At 53.4% G+C, this 12,219-nt stretch overlaps 1 protein-coding gene across 1 annotated transcript in view; it reads right to left on the reverse strand.

Annotated features, from left to right (window-relative positions):
• The window catches only part of LOC138489249 (gap junction gamma-1 protein-like), a 31,925-nt gene extending 19,942 nt beyond the window's left edge, over window positions 1–11,983 (reverse strand). Inside the window, exon 1 of the mRNA XM_069616949.1 lies at window positions 11,852–11,983. The gene's annotated coding sequence lies outside the window, so the exon portion shown is untranslated. The remainder of the gene's footprint in view (window positions 1–11,851) is intronic.
• Window positions 11,984–12,219: the final 236 nt, after the last annotated feature.

Below are 12,219 nucleotides of genomic sequence, written 5' to 3' on the forward strand. Positions count from 1 at the left end.
ACGGGGCCTGTGGCATTGTCTGCAGCCATTTCACGTTAATTTCCCTTTAATGTGCTTCTGGAGCAGGGCTCCTAAATCGGCTTCGAGTGCGGGAACAGCCAACCAATGTGGCCGACGCGTGTGGCGACTCGTGCGAGGGCTTTTCTTTTCCAAGAACTCGGAAGAAAATTCCTGATGGTATCCGGGGAAATATGGCCCCATTACCCCATTGGCTTTTAGAAATTACTCAATTAGTGATAAACTAGGACTCCAAAGTGTGAGACACTTTTTTGCCATCAGGTAATGTCCCATATATGGTCACCATACATAATGTCGCCTGGAAAAGAATGTGGCAACATTATATAGAGGGTCAACGGGGGGCCGGGGATGCAGGGGCGACCCTCGTATGTTCACTGTAATAATGTCATCGAAAAAAAAAAAAAGGTAACTTTTTTGGCCTGCGACATTACATGGAACCCTTTTTTGGTGCCCGAGAAAAATGTTTGTGCTTGTCCAATCCTGATGTAACATTAAGGCAGTTTGTGCTACCCCCTGAACCCACCTCACGTTACTATCAATATCTCCATCAGATTTCCCCTCCCCCATCGCCCCACTGCTGAAAAGCATCAGCAGTGAGACTGCACCACTGGGTGCAGGATCTTTTGTAATGGTCCAATGTCCTCAAATAAAAACAAACTATACACAGATTCTGGCATTCTCCGGACTGTGAAACACCTGGTTCCGACAGGCATTACTCTGCCAGCTTCAGAACACGGTGTAGGCTTGGGTCAAAAATCTGGTCCAGGCATGCAGGACAACCTCGCATGTGCCACCATGGTCCTGGCCTGGGCATAAAAACCAGGTGAGAAGATGCAAGGTACAAAATGTTTGAAGGGATGTTGGTTCGGGATGGTCGGGATTTTGGATAGGATCTTCAGCTGTGTGCCGCCATGCATTCCATCATTGGCTTGGCTCCTAGGGGATTATGGCACATCCTAGTTATAAACCGGAGAACTTGGACATACGCTACTTCTAGAGCAGACAGCGAATCAGTTTCCAGGCGGATGCAGGCAGCATCTTGCATTGAAGTCCACTGTAGCCCATCCAAACCCAACACGATCACCACTCGTGGTTTGGACAAGGCATTAACTTTATTTTGACATCATGGGATTCGGGGGCCATCTTGGAATTTGGTCTCAGAAGGTTCGGCCAAGTGCCTCCCACCGTTCTCCACATTACACCACTCCTGGTATCGGGTTTGGATGTGAAACCGCCTCGATTTAGAGAGCAAGGAGTTGCACTGCCTTCCCGCTTTGCGGTCCTAGAAGTCCAGCTGCATCCCACCCACAGTTCCCGGTTATACCTATTCTGGTAACTGGATCCACAATCCTGGCCCGGAAACTAAATGCCTGGCAGTCTCTGAGCCAGCACATCAAGCAGCAGTCTCGGCTGACTATAGATTCACAGACGGTCCAGTGCTGCACACTGCGAAGCAAGGGCTCACCAACCATTGGCGAGGAAAGCAGCAGCCACATCAGATTAATCCTGGCAAAGTAGCAAGTTTTCCAGAAGGACGAGAGCACAGGCTGCAGTTCCAGTAAACACATGCGAGCGCAGTACAGGGTGTCACATAGCGATAGTTTGCCCAAGGAGCATTTTAGGGAGGGCTTCCTAAGCCAGAAGAGCACACGTCAGGTGACAAAGCAGGGGTATGAGGAGCACTAGAATGAAGAAGCCATCATGCATGACGCACTGGGTTAAAAACACAGGAATAGCCAGGACCGAGAACGGTATCACAACTCTTAGGTAACGGCATCCCAGAAGTCGCATAGTGACTAGCCCTGAAGAGTGCAGAACACCACAAGCGGCAGTAAGAGCAGGGTGTTGTACAGGAAGCCCAAGGGTTGACGAGGACCGTCATAGTGAGCCAAAACCTCAGATAGGCACTGCCTTCCCAGGGGGGAGGGGGCGTCTCAAAGAGGGCACTAGCTCTGAAGAGTGCAGCAAATCCTGCAGGGAACACAGAGGGCGAAGTCATGGTGTCACAGAGAAAGCACGCCACACAAGACGTAGGCAACCGCATCCCAGGAGTGGCATAGGGAGAACCGACCACCGACAGGCACGCCGAAGGTAGTCCTATGCATCATACAGGGCGCACTAGGCTCAGGGTTGGCCTAAACAGCGGCAGCGCCCCGGGCAGCTAAACAAAAATGTTGCACGCTCAGCCCATGTCATGTGGTGGGGTTTGGCAATTGCCGGCGATGCAGAGAGCAGGGTGCATTTAATTTCAATAGGGTGCATGCTGCGCCTTCTCCCACTGTGCCAGCTCAGGCAAGAGCATGAAAGACTCCACACAGGAAGTAAAGATGACCAGTGCAAGCCATAGATGTGTAGAGCAGAACACCATGGCGTGGGGAGATGACATAGGGAGCGAGAAGGAGTGATACTCGCTGCAGAACACGCAAGGAGTGCTGCAGGGAGGCGTTATGAGGTATTAGGATGGGGTTAACACGCGTGACACTGGGGCCAAGAGCAGGTGGGGGCAGGGGTGTTGCTAGGTCTGGAAAAGACCCGGGGCTATGCTAATGTCGAACTATTGGGACTGGGGGCTAGCTAGCCTTTTGACTGTAGCTCCTGAGATTCTATCCGGGGCTACAACCAAAAGACCAGGGGCTATAGCCCCCTTAGCCCCCCCCCCCCCAGCAACGCCTCTGGGTGGGGGTAGCTCACATGCAATAGTTGGCACAGAGGCGTTTCAGCGGGCCTCATGCTGTAGGCACTAGGCTATGTGTCATACAGCGATCACTAGGCTGCCCAGCGTACGCCTGTGTGCAGCACTCTTGCTTCTCAACTAGGTGTGTGCTTTAGAATACAACAGGGGCCGGATTATCAAAGATGTGCACTGGTGCAAAAAGTGGAGCAAATTAATTTAGCACCAATTTTGGTGCTCCGATAATGGAGAATGGAGCAAAACAGGGTTAGCCCCAATTGGCATTATCTAAACGTGCTTTAACAGAGGGACGTTAGGGCGGGCTGTTTATTTACTAGGTGTGCTATGTAACACGAGCAGAAGTGTAGTAGGCACCTTTTGTTGTAAGCCAAGTATAATGCAAAACTGCAAACGTTTTTTGGCTAATATGGATTGTGACCAAATCTGTTCGCTCCGTTTTGCATGATCTAAGCATGTGCTCACTGCTTAGCACCCGTGTAGATCTTGGATAATCGGTCCCCAGCAGTACTAAGCACGACACATGGAGAGCGCTGGCCAGGGAGCGCTGGACTGAAGTGGGAGCATTAAGCCCAACGACCTTAGCGCCAACAGAAGCAACTCACCAGCAGCAGGAGCTGCAGAAAGCAACCACAACAAAGGATTTCTGTGCAAAGCTGGAGGGAAACACAGCAGACACCTGGGGCCTGCAGGGAGAAAGAAACCTCTACACCCCCGCCTCGAGGGGATAAACCGTACCCCCAGCCAGCCCGGCAGCAACAAGGAAGGCAGGGTACCTCGCTTCCCCTCCCCCACCCTGCAGCTTACCAAGCCCCCAGGGGATAAGCCCCTTCCTTCCAGAGGTATCCAATGTCACCGCCCCCTCCCCCTGGCCTGACACAGGAGGCTTTTGTTCTGCTCCACGTCTGCCGCCCTTTCCGCAAGCGCACATGCATAGGGGGGGGGGGGTGGAGGGTTGGGGAGGCCCGGTTTTACCGGCAGTAAACAGGGCACATAAAATGAAACAGAAGTAGCAACCCGGCGCGCCTTCCGCCCCCTAGGAGGGAGCATGGGGGGGGGAGCTCCGCTCAACTCCTAGTGCCGCGCAAAGTCCTGCGCCTCGCAGCACGGCCTCCGCTTGCAAGGAGTGGCGCAGTTGCGCGCAGGGCACGCGCCTCTTCGCTGCAATGGGCGCAGTTGCGGCGGCTGTCGGCCTGCATTTGAAGAGACGTCACCTGGCTTTCGTCACAGCCCGACCCCTCCTGACAGTCGGCAAGTTTAAAGTCTCGCGCAAGTGCCCGCATTCCAGCTAGAGGCCCCCAGGCCATCCACACCCGACCAACGCTGCCCGCTGCGAGGGCCACAAAACTGATACGTCACACTCCACCGTACGCTTCAGGGATCCCAGTATAGCGGCCCTCCACTGTTCGAAGTGCACACTTTCCACTGACAAAGCCAAGGCTCCACGTACAGCCCGATCGGAGACTCTCAGTATAGGGCCTGCCCTGCCTGAGCCAACACCAAGCAAAGGGCTAGCAGAGGCTCGGCCAGCACAGGACCTCTACTGCCCAAACCAAGGCTCCTATTGCCGGGGGACTGCTGGAAGCTACTCAACTCCTGCTTGTGGCCTAAAAGAGCCTGGTTAGCTTGATACCAACAGCCATTTTTCACACCCAGATCAATGAGCCATCACCTGTGTTTGGGAGTGTGCCCGGCACCGCCAGGGCACAGCTAGAAGACCTTTCATACAGAATGGGTCACACAAACGCTCAAAATATATGGTTTGCGTCTCAGGTGCAAGTGTAACTGGCAGCACGCAGTGTAAAGGGCCCTTGTTCTCAGTGTTAGCTCCTGCTTAATTGGTAACGCCTGCTACCCGGGAGCTACTTTATAGGGCCTTCTCTGCTAGAGTCAAGGCTCCAATACAGACAGAACCCCGTTCAAGAATTCCCATACAAGCAGCCCTACACTGCAAGCCAAGGCTCCCTGTACAGGGAGCTGGAGGCGACCTGGATCCGGGCTGAGCCAGGCAGTGCTGCCTAGGGAGGAGATGCTAGCGACACAGCACAGCCGATGTGTGGTTGGGGGGGGACAGCCTGGGCTGCGGCCACAGTCACATTAAACCGGAGCCCTCGGCACTATCATCATGGCTGCTGTAGGGTCTGGATGCAGACGGATGGTGGCGTTGTGTAAAGTCTTTTTCTAAAAGACTCGTTTGGGTGGGACAACAAATCCTTCTTATGGAAAATGGATCACGTCACAGAAACATTTGGAAAGACTTGGCCTGTGGCCCAGACACTTGTACCGGTTCGTGCTCCATGGTGTCAGTGCCAGAAATCCTCAGAACTCCCAATCTTTGCGAGCGGAAAGAACGGTGTAAGAGCTCTGCCTGGGGTGGCCAGAGCTCCAGGGTGCGATTACCAGAGCATGGATGATTTGCCCAGCATCTGCCTGAAACTCTCTGATGGGTGCAGCACCCCGCCTGTTTTAGGCAAGCCCCCTGCTAAGTTCAGTGTTTGTTAGGTTTGGTGCGTAGGCCAAAGCTAGCAAACGCCCTGCGCTCTTAAATCCTGGACGGGTGACTGTTGCCACCAAGAGCCCGATGTGTGGCCCTCGGAGCTCGGCTAGTTCAGCGAGTGGGCCTCAGGCCTTCATGGCTCAATGCCGTCACAACTCCGTCTCAGTGCGCAGAGACAGGTGTATAGCACTTTTACTAGGCTTCACCTCTGGGCGCTAGGCTCATTTTGGAGGAACACTATTTCAGGGCAATCCTGAGATAGGAGGTGATGCTAGTGCATTTTGGAAACCGGAAAGAAAAGGTGCATAGAAACTGTGGTCGAGAACCGTGGAGCTTCCACCACAGCTGAGAGATGATATGGCCACAGGCATGGTGGGGTTTGCAGATAGGAAGGCAACATTTCCAGACACATGGGGAAATGCTGGGTTGCCTATGGCTGCTTTGGTGAAAGCACAGTCGGCTAATTAGCACTGTTCAGTAGGTGCCAGCTCTACCCTGCATGTGCTTTAAGCAGGCATCCACCCTGTTCGAAATCTAAAATCAGAACTGGACATGCCAACAGGAATGCCATGGCTTGGGGAGGGTACTTCTGTGGAAAGGGCACGAACACCCAAGCCACCAATGTCTCCCAAAGAGGCGAGACCTGTAGGCCTCACCCTAACTAGAAAGGAGCATCCCGTGGCCCGCTTCATCACCGGCACATGGCCCATCCAGGGGGAATCACAGATTACCTGTGCCCCACCGCCCCCCACGAAGGAAAGGGCCACAGCGCCCAACTTCCATTACTTGTGCAGAAGGGTTTCTTGGTCAAACACTATAACGGACATATTACAAATATAAAAGTTGTGTGGGCATTCCGTGTTCCCAAAATGCTCTGCGATATTACGAACATTGCCAGGCTTGTGTTCCTTGAAGGGATAAGGGTGTTGCCCGACCTGGGCTCCAAGAAGTGGGTGCTTCCAGGGACAGGTTTTCCTCTATTTCCAGCACCGAGGATGTCAACCCATTCATTACTGCATTCCCGGATTCCACAATGGATTGGAAAAAAGCGTGAAGCATCCTTGGAAAGTGCACCTCGGGGGAAGGAAGCTTTAATATAACAAAGCACAAACTATGGAAGACCCTCGGCATCTCCACCTCATGCAAGCCACAAAGATGAGTAATGGTGCAAGCTATGGAAGACCCTGGCATCTCCACCTCGTGCAAGCCACAAAGATGAGTAATGGTGCAAGCTATGGAAGACCCCGGCATCTCCACCTCGTGCAAGCCACAAAGATGAGTAATGGTGCGAGATATGAAGACCCCGGCATCTCCACCTCGTGCAAGCCACAAAGATGAGTAATGGTGCAAGCTATGGAAGACCCCGGCATCTCCACCTCGTGCAAGCCACAAAGATGAGTAATGGTGCGAGATATGAAGACCCCGGCATCTCCACCTCGTGCAAGCCTCAACGATGAGTAATTGTGCGAGCTATGGAAGACCCCTGGAATCTCCACCTCGTGCAAGCCACAAAGATGAGTAATGGTGCGAGAAATGAAGACCCCGGCATCTCCACCTCGTGCAAGCCACACAGACATGCAATGGTGAGAGCTATGGAAAACACGTGCATCTTATCCTGCCTCAACTCGCCACATTCAAGTGTGACCACATTTATTGCGATTCAACAATGGATGTTTCATCAAACTGGTTGGTAGACCTACCCAAGTGGGAATATCCCATAAGTAAGGCTGACCCCTCAAATGTATAGTAAAGGTGTGAATATGGGTTGCACCTTAGTTATTAAGGTTAATCAAGTTGTGGTCTCCTTGCCGTCAGCAAGGTAGACACCAACTGTGTTGCTGTTTCTTACTTTTGTTCAAAGGAGAATTGCCTGACGTTTGGGTGCTCCACTCCTTTTATGTGAGACCACATGCAAATGGGCATCTTGCCCTCTGTTAAGTCAGAAGATTGACCCTTCCCCAAAGTACATGTTTGGCTAGATTAATTTTCAATACAGGGGATCTCCCATTTAGATAACATGGTGAAAAGAAGCAGTGCAGGTAGTCCCAAATAAAGAGCAACAGGTATGAAGAGTTCACCTTTACTAGGTTACTTCAGATAACGGCAGGTATAGCAAACACTACTCAACAGACAACTGAGAAATCAGTCCCTCGGAGCGCCGTACACAGTGCTGCGATATTCAGAAAGTTCTCTGCATTAGCGTTCCCAAATACGGACCATCGGTATAATCCACAAACTGGTGCACAGGGCTCCCCTGGACTACTATAGACACATCAAGACGAGAACCCAGAAGTGGCTTTCTGCAGAGTCAACCCCAACTACTCAAAATCGGTAGCCAAGTGTGGTATTCAGAAGCCATGTGCCGAGGCCAAACTTATCAAAAGCCACAAACAAACCTGAGGCCAAGTAAGTCCACAATCAAAAGCAATGCACGGTCGGCGGCAGTGCAGTGGATGTGCCGCCACCACCGGGTTATATATTCTCATGGACAACTAGATCAAACAGGGTTCGAAATTCAGAGGAGAGCTTTTTAGCTCCCACTAGTAGCTGAGAAGAGACTGTTAGCTTGACACCAACAGGAAACAGAAAGAATTGCATTTGGCTCCCGAGGCCACTGATGCATATGCAACATTTAAAGCATAAGGGATCCTAAATAACAGACACATTTATTTTACATTTTTAGAGCGCGCTCACACAGCCCGTGGGCATTGAGGTGCGGAACCGGGGATCGAACCTGTGTTGCTTCGTGTCGTCTTGTGCGCATGTTGCGCCGAGCTATCCTCCATTGATGTTGATATGGTTGCTTCTTATGTGGAAGTTAGATTTGTGAAACGCCACTTACTAGCTCCTCGCTTCGTTCCCCAGTGGTAGCTCCTGGTCACTGGTTAATGCTGGAACCCCAGCAGCTGCTTTTAGCTCCTGTTTATCCAATCTTAACTGTGATCCCTGTCAAAAGTCATAAAAAATTCCAGGAAGGCCCCTGCCAACATCCAAAAGACAGCGTTTGGTACAAGACCTAGTAGAATGCTGCCACCATCATCAAAAAGAGACGAGAGCCAAGAAACAGGCACACCCCCAGCCAAAAGCCAGAGCAGGCGTCCCAGCGACAACTATCAAAAGCCATTGGGAGAAACCCAATAAACAGGCTCCCCTGCCACCCCAAAACCAATAGAATAGCAGCCGCAGTGCTCCCATTGGAGCACAACATCTTAGAAAAACAGCCAGCACTGGGCTCAAGAAGCCAACGAAAGTACCACGACTGCTGTATTAAAAGCCACAGAGTCCCAATAAGCAGGCCCCACTGCCACCCATACCCCAGCAGCAGTCCTGCCACAGGCGCATCGTATAGCATAGTACTGCCACCACAGGGCTCAAGAAGCCAAGGAAGAAACCCCTGACAACTGTATTAAAAGCCAGAGTCCCAAGAAGCAAGCCCCACTGCCACCCAGGACCCGTAACCCAGCAGCCGCAGTGCTGTATCAGGAGCCACAGAGACCAGAAGCAGGCCCCACTGCCACCCAGGACCCATAACCCAGCAGCCGCAGTGCTGTATCACGAGCCACAGAGACCCAACAAGCAGGCCCCACTGCCACCCAGGACCCATAACCCAGCAGCCGCAGTGCTGTATCACGAGCCACAGAGACACAAGAAGCAGGCCCCACTGCCACCCAGGACCCACACCCCAGCTGCTGCAGTGCTGTATCAGGAGCCACAGAGCCACAAGAAGCAGGCCCTACTGCCACCCAGGACCCACACCCCAGCTGCTGCAGTGCTGTATCAGGAGCCACAGAGCCACAAGAAGCAAGCCCCACTGCCACCCAGGACCCATAACCCAGCAGCCGCAGTGCTGTATCACGAGCCACAGAGACCCAACAAGCAGGCCCCACTGCCACCCAGGACCCATAACCCAGCAGCCGCAGTGCTGTATCACGAGCCACAGAGACCCAACAAGCAGGCCCCACTGCCACCCAGGACCCATAACCCAGCAGCCGCAGTGCTGTATCACGAGCCACAGAGACACAAGAAGCAGGCCCCGCTGCCACCCAGGACCCACACCCCAGCTGCTGCAGTGCTGCCACTGGAGCACCACCATGAGTGCTGTATCACGAGCCACAGAGACCCAACAAGCAGGCCCCGCTGCCACCCAGGACCCATAACCCAGCAGCCGCAGTGCTGTATCACGAGCCACAAGAAGCAGGCCCTACTGCCACCCAGGACCCATACCCCAGCTGCTGCAGTGCTGCATCAGGAGCCACAGAGCCACAAGAAGCAGGCCCTACTGCCACCCAGGACCCACACCCCAGCTGCTGCAGTGCTGTATCAGGAGCCACAGAGCCACAAGAAGCAGGCCCCGCTGCCACCCAGGACCCACAGCCCAGCTGCTGCAGTGCTGCCAGGCTCACCCCTCGCCTGAAGTTAGCTCTGCTGCTACCAGGGGAGAAATTGAGACCAAGGCACAATGACCCAGTGTACCTAAAAAAGGAAGAAAAAAAAAACGGATTCGAAACGGGGTTGCATAAGCCGTGGCTAACGAAGTTATAGAGCGTGGCATTCGGTGGCTGATGGGCCTAGCACTGGCACCGCATAGCGGAGGTGTCTCGGGACGGCGGGCCAATAACGACAGCAGCGGCCTTAAACTTGAGAACCACGTGGATCCGCAAATGCACAGTAGTGCGTAGGGGAAGGTCGAAATATTCCTCAAAAGAGGAAGGATACAGCGCAGACCGGGCTATATATATTCTTAGTGACCGGGTGTAAAGCGGGAGACCACGCACGTTCTGCCTCGTGTGTGTAAGGGATACCCCTGGGACCTTACCCGCTTCCCGGTGCCTACAGAAGCGTGACGGGCTGCCGGCCTTATCTCGACTGAGTGAAGACTGTTTACAGACATCGTTAATCGCACTCTCCAAGCATCAAACGAACTGTTAATCGCCCGCAAAGCGGACACTGTTATCGGCCCGCGCTGCGAGAGGTAAACAGCGGCTGTGCCACATGGCCAGCCGGAAGAATACCAAAATAAAAGGGTATTCAACAAAACAATGGCAGTGACCGCAAAACCGGAGACCAAGTTACAAGAGTGCAGAAGGCAAAACTGGAGACCAGCGACCAAACGATCGGGGGGCATCTTAACTACACAACAGGGCCATCCATAGGGGCAACGCTGCAGAGACCAGAGCCCTCCCTCCAACAAAACCAAAGGGCCCGCCAAAATAAGGTACCCCCACCCCAGTGACATACGGACGACCACGAAGACACCGCCCTCTTTCCAACCAGAAGAGGCCACTCTTCCGCCAAACGCCGCTTCAACCTCGCCAGGATACAGGCAACGCACCTCCACTAAAGCAGACATACCAACCACCAAAACACGACACTCACACGTCCCTACAAAATACCCCCTCAACACCCTTGCCAACCAAAACACAGACCCCCCCCCCCCCCGCCCTTCATCCAAACGCATGCCCCTCATCGCAACCCCATTTCTAAAACGCACCAACCTCGATGCACCCCTTCCCCGATCGCGAGGAGGTAAATATCAGGTAAAGTCGGAGCGCCAAGAGGCCGTCAAAACGGGAAAAGTGGCGCTAGGGATGAGGCCGTTGCATCATATTAGTGACTTGCAGCAGCAGCTGGACGCCGGGCATTCAAACAGCCAACGTGGCTCAAACTCCCGAGTGCTGCCCCGCCAAGAGGCAGGCCACGCCAGAGACCACTCACAAACTGACACCCAGCAGTGGAGAGGCCCGGGCACAGATGCGAGAAAATCAGACAGCAGGGGTCCAGGTGGGGCCCGAGAGGGCTGGAGGAAGCAGGACTAAGCCCGGGCAAAAAGAGCCGTCTGCGTCCTGGTAGCTGCAGCCAGGGGCAACTTGCAAGAGGACTGTGAGGGCCCCGAGAGCAGGGTGAAAGATTTGTATTAGTTTGATGTACTCACACAAATACCTATACAACATAATTCATAAATCAATAACACTTGGGGGGATGGGACAAAATAAAGTGAGTGGGTTACAAAACCGTGAAGTTGAGGCGACTACATAACTGAGGGGAGACAAAGTGTATCGAGGGGGCTATAGGACTATGAGGGCAATCAGGGGGGTGAGAGCAGCAATAATTGAAGGAATGCTGGAACACTTAAGGTGTAAGAGAACAGTGAGGTCCCCAGGGGGTATGTGGGGAAAAATGTAGCTTAGAGCCTACAGAACCGCGAGGGTCTGGGGAGCAAGGGGTGAAGTGAGGACTCGAGGGAACTGCGAGCGGAGCTTTCAAGTGGCCATGTGTGAGAAGGCCGTACGGGCCGTTTACCCCTTCTTTGGATTCTGGGATTTGTAGTTTTCTTTTCAAATTGAAATCTAGAAAAAACTACAAGTCCCAGAATTCCAAGGATTGGCTACAGGACACTTGAGCTCTATGGGAGGGCGCCCAAGAGTGATGGCAGTGGGACCTAGATGGCAACTATTGGGGGAATTCTAGAATACTAAAAGGCTCCCACAAAGAGAGGGGGGGGGGGGCACTATAGACATGACATTTAACTCAAGTTAGTGACGGTCTCAGATAGAGGTCTAGGGCTAAGAGAGCTGGGAGTATAGAATCCGGGGGGCGGGGGGGGTGGGCTCGATAGAGATGAGGGTCCCTTGAGATGCCACACTCACCCAGAGCCCGGTTACTCCCTCCGCCTGTGATGTCCGAGTCCGCTCTCCAGTGAGTGCGAGTGTCCTGTTGACTTGTGCAGTATTCTCTGAATGTGCGGGCCGGGGTGAACAGCAAACAAAGACTAGTGCCAGCATGCGAGGGGGGTGGGGCCCCTCCGGGGCACGTGACATCCACTGGAGGGAAGACAAGCTCCAATGGGAACAAAGAGGCCCAATTTCCCTCCTACGCCCTCGCCCATCCCCGGTGCAGCCAGCCACACACTCATCCACCCCTCCCCAGCCGGGACCTCCGCCTGAAATCGGACACCACCGCGCCGGAAACTTTTTCCAGGATTTCAGAGTTTGGCAAGAGAAGTTTCTTTCTGAGA

This window comes from Ambystoma mexicanum, chromosome 9 (genome assembly GCF_040938575.1).
Source record: "Ambystoma mexicanum isolate Mex_15411 chromosome 9, UKY_AmexF1_1, whole genome shotgun sequence".
In the NCBI taxonomy this organism is placed as follows: domain Eukaryota; kingdom Metazoa; phylum Chordata; class Amphibia; order Caudata; family Ambystomatidae; genus Ambystoma; species Ambystoma mexicanum.